The sequence below is a fragment of the Ursus americanus genome, chromosome 16 (genome assembly GCF_024610735.1).
Source record: "Ursus americanus isolate L20-20 chromosome 16, mUrsAme1.1.p, whole genome shotgun sequence".
Classification (NCBI taxonomy): Eukaryota; Metazoa; Chordata; class Mammalia; order Carnivora; family Ursidae; genus Ursus; species Ursus americanus.
Genome location: NC_142142.1, coordinates 62,738,101 through 62,746,385, shown reverse-complemented (window position 1 = coordinate 62,746,385; position 8,285 = coordinate 62,738,101).

The following is an 8,285-nucleotide window of genomic DNA, read 5'->3' as shown; positions in this document are numbered from 1 at the left end:
ACTCAAACCAGAATGCAGACATAGCCATGTTGATGTCCACATGTGCACATTGGTTCATTCACTCACTCATGAATTCTGCAAGTAAACTCTTTAATTTACTGGCCATGTGCTGCCACTGGACACAAAAAGATCAACAAACTGGGGCCTCTGTCTTCCCAGTGATTTGCAGTTTTGGAGAGAAAACAGACACAAATGTTTTCATTCATTCAACAAACATCTATTAAGCCCTTATTATTGACTGAATACAGAGGGGGGAACACGTGTGACCTACAGGGTCTCTGATCCCAGAGCTGTTTCGCCACGGGGGGGATTGGACTCCTCAAAAGCAGAGACCAGGAACGATGCTCTTGCTTATCCTACGTGATACAGGGCCACAGCTCTAGCCTCAGCCCTCATTCATTCATTCATTCATTCATTCATTCATTCCTGCTTCTATTCCAAACCTCCCTTGGCCGTTCTTACAGATCCTGCCCTTCGAGACCAACTCTAGGTAATGAAGACAGAATGGTCACAAAGCTATCATCCTAGTACACACATTCCCAGTGCTCTTGAACGAGATCTCATCCTGTTCCACACCGAAACAACCAGCCGCTTTCGGGCTGTTATAGAGAATGAAACAGAAGTTTCTAAATAGATTCACATACTCTGTTCACGTCGGACAGGGCAAGGTGTAAACGTGGAAGGAGTGATTTTCAAAATACACTCGTCAGAAAGCCGGAGCTCGTCTGAGGCGTCTCAGAAGTGGCCTGGATCTGCCACTTCAAGCAGAGCATGTCATGTGACTTTATATACTGTGCTTCTAAGTAACATTTCGTGTGCAAAACAGTCCTGCTACTTAAAAAAAATTTTAAACAACTGGTTTAAGAGAATCAAACAGTATAAGACATTCCAGTATTTTGTATTTTGCCTTTATAATTTTTACCTTAAAAAAAAAAGTCCCCGCTATGAGGTCAAAATGATCCACTTTTAAAGACAGCGAAAGCCACCAATGTTACCCAGCACTCAGTACTTGGTACCAAGTGCACTCTAGATTGATCATTTCGTTTAGTCATATTGCATACCGCTTTGAAAACCATTTAACTACACTGCCCCACAGCCACAGAATAAAACAAATTAGTTTACATCACTGACATTAAAGATGAATTTCCTAAGAGATTTGCATTTTTCAATCTAGCTGATTTAGTCGATCAACTTCTCCCCATTGATTTGATTCTATTACAGTAACAAGCACTCACTGAATACAAACCTCTCCTACACAGTCCAACTGATGTTTTTCCAGATGGCAATACAGCTAATATTCACTGCACAATATTTCATTTCATCCTCAAAACAATCCTATGAGGTCATGATAAGATCCTCATTTCACAATGTACAAGGAGGGACCCTAAAAGAACTAAGGGAGAAGGGTCCTGTGTGCACAAACTTTCTGGGTGAAAAGTGGGGAAAAAAAGAGAAGAGGACCCTTATTCCAGCAAGCTCCTTTCACCTCAAACTTCTTGAACTGATATATGAGCCAGACAGGAAGATGTGTCCATCTTCCACATGGATCCTTCTCCACTCCAGTAACGACAAAAAGCCTAGACCTCCTTTCTCTATGGATAGCAACAGGCAATCTCTACCAACCGCTCTTGATCATGAGGGGAGATGAACACGATTTGGGAGACAAGTGGGGGCAAAGATGGCGAGTTGGAATCACATCCACAACCACTCTTACACATTAATAGGAGAGTCTTCCTGCAGGGGAGTTTTTTGCAAAGGAACCAATTCCCTCACTGTTTTCTCCCCCCTCTTAGTTCTGTCTCTTTTCATACACTATGAATTAGCCTAAGTAGCAAGCCCTGTGCTGGGCACTTGGAGGTCCCAGAGATAAAAGAGTCAGGATTTCTAACCTTGGGGGAAAAGACACTGAAATCGAGCACAAGGTATTACGTGCTGTAAGATGCTATACCGAAGCTTTAGGCAGGGGCTATCATCTACTCATCTTTGTAGCCCCAACTCTTACCACAATGGACAGGACAAAGTTAAGAGCTCTCTACATTTCCTGAATAAATCACGTCCAGAATTCCTTCCGACTGGCTTCAAGCTCTCTTATGTACCTATGTGGGTGGGGGCTCCGTATCAGATCTTAACTGCAGTAAGCTACACCTGTTTCCTTGTACTTTATATGCAAATATTCATCAACTCCATCCTAGATGTACTGAAACCAACCATTAGCCTTATTTGATGCTTTCCCGGCAATGGAAAACATATAGTGGACACTGAACTTGTCACTTGAGAAGCAAGTGCATTCCTGGATTGGGGCTGAACGCCCGTGCTGTTTGGCTAAATTAATCCCAGTTACAGCCCTTCAGAAACTAGAAGCAAGCCTGCCCCCTGGTGCCAGAACTGCAGAACTGAATCACAGCAATTCCCAAGTAGCAGAAGGAAGGAGTACTTCAGACATTCTTAAAATGTACAGCTGTCCGGTCTCAAAACAAGGCTTTGTTCCAGGAATGGAGTGGAATTCATCCTTTAAATCTAAGTGCCACGTGCACATGTACGCTTTCAATCCCAACTGTTAAACCTCAGTGCTTCCATAACACGATAGAAAGTAAGGGTTCCTGCATGTAGAAGATGGGAGCATTCCGAACGTCTCCTCCTGGGAAATCACAAGTCAGCCCTAAATTTCACTAATCCTGTGTCTTCAGCGTGGTTTTATTCTCTGCTACACTTACTCGCTCAGTGATCTCATCATGTCCTGACGTAAAAGAGGGCTATACACCGATGACGTCCAAACACAGTTAACCCTCCAACAACGCGGCCATGAGGGTGCCACCCCACACCGTCAAGAACCCACATGACTTCTGGCTCCCCCAAAACTTACCTATAAGAGCCTGTTAACCAGAAGCCTTAGTGATTACACAAACAGCCAATTCACACACATTTATACATTGTATGTATTACACACTGTATACCTGAAGTCAGGCAGGGAAATGTTTTTAAAGCATAAGGAAAATGCATTTACAGTACTGTAATGTATTTATCAACAAAAATCCACATATGAAGTGGATCCACACGGTTCAGACATGTGCTGTTCTACGGTCAACCGTGTATTTATGTATCCAGCTCAGACCTCCCCCTCCAACTCCAGACTCAAGCATCTACCAGTCTGTCCTACACACCCCGGGGACATCTAATAGGTCTATCTACCATAACACGTCCCAAACCAAGCTCCCCAGCCTGCTCTTCTCAGTCTTCCATTAGCAAATGGCTGCTTCATTCCTCCAATGTTTCAAGCCAAAAATGTGAGTCTTCCCTGGTTCTTTCTTCTCACACGCCTCATCCAATGCATCTGCGTAGACGATCTGCTCTACTATCAAAATGAATTCTGAATCCATTTTCATTGCCCTTGGTCTCAGCCAAACGACATTTTTCATCTGGATTCCTGTATTACCCTCCCATCTAAAGTGTCACCTTCCATCCTTGCTTTGATCAAAACCCTAACTGCTTCCCACCTCCCTCTATGAAAGCCTATGCTTAGAAAGGCCAACAATGCCCTCTATGATTACCTGCCATCAGGTATGATGACTACCCTCGATCTCTCTAACCCAACTTTCTAGTCCTGGCCTCTCCTCTGTCCTTGCTCTCTGCAGTCAGTTAGTTTTTGAAAACACTAAGCATACTAGCAGCTCAGGGCCTTAACATGTAATATCCCTTCTGCCTGGTAAGCTCTTCCCCAGACATGCAAATGGCTCAACGGTTCACTCTGTCAGTGCACTGTTTAAAATAGCAATCCTATACTCACACACTCCCCAGACCCTTTCTCCGACTTATTTTCGCTTAATTACCTTGTCATATGATAAACTATACACACACACACACACACACACACACACACTCAGGCCTAGAACACTTGCTAGCACATAGCAGATGTTTGGGATTTGCTGAAATATTTAGTCCCAGAGGAATATGAAAAAGCCTGATTATAAAAAGAAATAGGAGGCTAAAACAAGAAACCCCAACAGTTTCAGTTTACACAAGATAGAAAACCTTGTTTTTCTATTACAAAACTATTACAAAAAATTATGTTTCTGTTCAAATACCAAGGTGTATTCCTTGAACATTTACTAATAAATGCTATGGACAAGGCCCTGCTTGGACTTCCTAAGAATTCTGGTAGGTGTTGCTATTTTATCTAAGGTGAAACTGAAGAGAACACAGGTCAAGTGATGTGTCTGAAAGTGATGTAACAAAATGTGGCAAAGAGAAAACCCACCCAGGTTTCTCTGGTATTACTTCCCAAAACACTCAATCTTCAGTCTTTCAAGGAATGATATGAATCCAAAACGGGTCGGGTTTCTGCACCTATGAGTCTGAATTCATTTGCATGGCAGAATAATACAGCTAAAATACTCGAGGTAAACTAACAACACTCACAAAAATTAGTTTTGCTAACCTTGATGAATTAATGATAGGAAGTCTCACACGACAAGCTGTTCAAGTAAAGTATTAGTCCTTCATCTTTTGTGGTTCAAGCCAACTGGCGGCAATCACACACGAAAGCAAAATTCTCCTTTCACCTTCAGACATGGGAAGAGCTGCTATGCACAATCTTGTTTTCTACACAGAAAAATACGGGTAACAGTTTGCACACATTAAGTCACACACACACACACACACACACACACCACTGAGTTTCGGGTAAATCTGGCTTTCAACACATCCATTTTGCTCACTGCTGTTAGCTTCTAAGTATGGTATTTGGTTGTTTCATAATATCCACATTTTTAATTTAATACTTGAAACAATCCATGGAAGGATTTTCATTAATACTCTAAAGCTAACAAAGCCAAAACACAGAAGGATAAAACATCTTCAAAATGATAGAATTTGGGAGGAAACTAAGAAATTTTTAGTGAAACTACTTTAGCTCTTCCATTTATGGACCATAGATCCATAAAATACAAAAAAGCTCCACTAAAATAGACACTGAAAGATTCTATACTCATATTAAAGTCTAACCTTATCATATATTTTAAAGAATACTTAACACATGGTAAACCAGAACTCATGCAAAAATGAGCCATATTACAAAAGGCCCTAAGAAATGACGAAGCACACAAAATACAGACAGAATGTTTTAGTAACAACTGGTCTAGAAAAGGAGCAAGGGAAGCACTATCTCTGCAGGGGTCAAAGGACTGTGAGGTGGATACAGCAAACTTAAGATGTTTTATTAAGACTGGTGTTTGGGGGGCACCTGGGAGGCTCAGTCGTTAAGTGTCTGCCTTCGGCTCGGGTCATGATCCCAGGGTCCTGGGATCGAGTCTCTCACTGGGCTCCATGCTCAGTGGGAAGTCTGCTTTTCCCCTGCCTGTTGCTCCCCGTTTATGTGTGCACTGTCAAATAAATAAATAAAATCTTAAAAAAAAAAAAAAAAGGACTGGTGTTTGGGTAAAGTTAAATAAATTGTGCATTAAAAGCTCTTAAGACTTGCTCCAAAGAAATAGAAGTTCACTAGAAATTTCTCCGTAATGACAATTCGCTTAAGCTGTGGGGCTGAAACTCAGCTTTCCACAATCTTTAATCTATGTAAATTTACCATACAAGGGAGACTGTTTTTGGGGTTTCCGCAGTACCACTCATAGGTAACTGGGACTGTCAACAAGAAAGGCCAAGTCTTAAGCAATCTCTTTTTCTGGTCGTTATGAAACATTTATGAAACTAATAAAACTACACTCATTAAAAATTATATGATCCAAAATATATAATAATTCAGACCAGCATTTCCTATTGAGGAAATCAATGAGATTTTGCTGTTTTTCTTTTCGGAAGGGAAAACGAACTGTTCTTGAAGGTTTCCTTGTAACAATTTCCAGTGCAACTCAAGAAGTAATAGTTCTGCAGGAATTCTTTAGGCATAAGGTTAAAAGATTACTGTGCCTTCTCTCCTAGGTTAACAAAGAACTGCACTTAAATTCTGTATTAATATCCCTAATTTATTTGACACTTCAGTTATCTGATAAACATACAAGACATGCCACAAAACTTCAGGCAACAAGAGCCTTCAAAGCCCAAAGAAAACTTTATCAGACTATGAATTATCACAGTTTTAAGCACACTTCTTCAAGAAAGCAGTAAAACAAATTAAATCAGCATTCTTATGATATGCTTCTCAAGGTGACCACAAAATATATTCCAGTAAATCCATTCATAAGTTCACATGAGCAATTAGACAGAAAGGACATGCTTTTTTGAAGGAACACTCAGTTCAAAGTGAAATGTTTCACCACAAATACACTTCTTGTGTTCAGAATCTAAGTTATTCTACATAACCTGTATGCCTTTAATTCTCCTCTCTTTCTCCTCCCGTCCCTGCACAAAGTGATGGCCCTCAATATTGTTAAAGATAAATGTTTGGTTTTCTAGATGTAAAGGCATTTGTTGTAACAGAAACAGTCCCCAGGGTCAGTCTCACAAACCACAGAAGGCTCTCACTTCTAGTTTGAGAAACACTCATCTAGAGGACTTCAAACAGAGTAAAAACCAAATCAACAAAACCTGTGCATTACACATAGAAATACTACTACTGTCAAAAATGTATTCCATCAAGAATTTTACTGGAAGCATTTTAAAAAACAAGAAGTCATTAGACCACAGAAGACACTGTAATGCAGATCAGCACATGACAAAAAATCATTTCTTCTCTCTCATTCAGGCAAAACTGTGGTAGCTGTTTAGAGACAACACTGTGTGACCCGAATCCCTGGCAATTTCCTGCAGAAACCAGGCCTTGTCACAAAGTACCGGCTCCCAGGGGTCAGGGAACATGCTCTGCATCTTCGAACAGCTGAGGATCCACACCCGGCTCCGCTTCCTTCTGGTAGTGTTACACTGGTATGTGCGCTATTCTAGAAGCATGTCGTCCCCAACTATAAAGCACCAGTATTTCATCCTCTACAAAGAAAATAACTCAGAAAATTGTACATCAGGATTCCCAGGAAGGCACTGGAAGCTAACTAATGAAAAGAGCCTCGGCAGTTAGACTTCCGTAATACACTGTAGGCTCCTTACTACTGTCCTATTTGCTTACACCACTTAACCTCTCATAATTTTCCCAATAAATTAAAGGTGTTCAAATATAAATTAACAGATGAAAGGTAAGGAAGAAGCCCACATCCTGACTGATGAATTAGGGAGGGGAAATCTGCCTCCAAAGTAAGCAAATGTCACGACTCTAAGGTGATGAGAGAACTAGAAGGTGACAGAGTAAAGCAAGTGTGGCCCAGGCAGGACTGGGCTGTCGACTTGAAGGAAAAAAAGTTTCATTTTCATTTTCAGATTCCAAAAGTCTAAATGTACTCTGGATAAGTACAAATAGTTTCCTTTATTTTATTTTTTTAAAGTCATCTATAAGTTCTGAGTGTTCCTTATTGTACTTAAATAATGAAGATGACAAGAAAATATATTACTTCAGGCTATAAACTGACAACTTGTAAGATTTCACTTAAATTATAGCTTTTGAAGTTAAACAGAAGTGGGCGACATTCTTCAAGTTTAGAAGCTGTGCCCTGGAGGGAAGAGTCAATTAAATTATAAAGACTCAAATGTTTACAAATCTAAACGCTTTACTTATAATAAATTTGATACTAAAACATTATTCATGTTGTTGAATCACAGCACTGTCAGTAAATGCTCAGTTCTAATAATTCAGCGATTCTAATACCAAGAAGGCGCATCTTAGGAAAATTATCCTTATTGATTAGACATTTAGAAAAGACAAGTTTTTGCAATGTTATATCAGTGTTTTACAAAGTTGTACAAAGTGATTTCATTAAAAGGCAAGTAAAACAGTAATCACTTTCTCCCAACTCATTAACCAAATAAACCATAAAAATATTTAAAATGCTATTTTCCCTTATGCAGTCAATACTGAAAGTCACTCATTAAAAAAATTCACCATTCAAAAATCAACCTTTACCTTAAACCCCAATAGAAATGTCCTTATTGTGGAAAAATAATCTATTAACTTCCTTCCACTCATACACTGAGATTAGCAATGCTACTAAGGTCGCAGCTGGACTGTGAATGGGATACTGGATGGTTTGAAAAGCAATATTCAAACAGCCCTGTTCCTCGTCCAAAAGATGCCTCTTACATGACTTAGACAAGACTGTCCTTTCCTCAAGATACTTTAGACAACATTTAGAAAATTGTGATAATTAGCAATACTGTGATTGTACCCATATTAATGGTATCCTTGAGTTGTGCACCATTATACACAGAGCTCTCTCAAGACTCCTTAT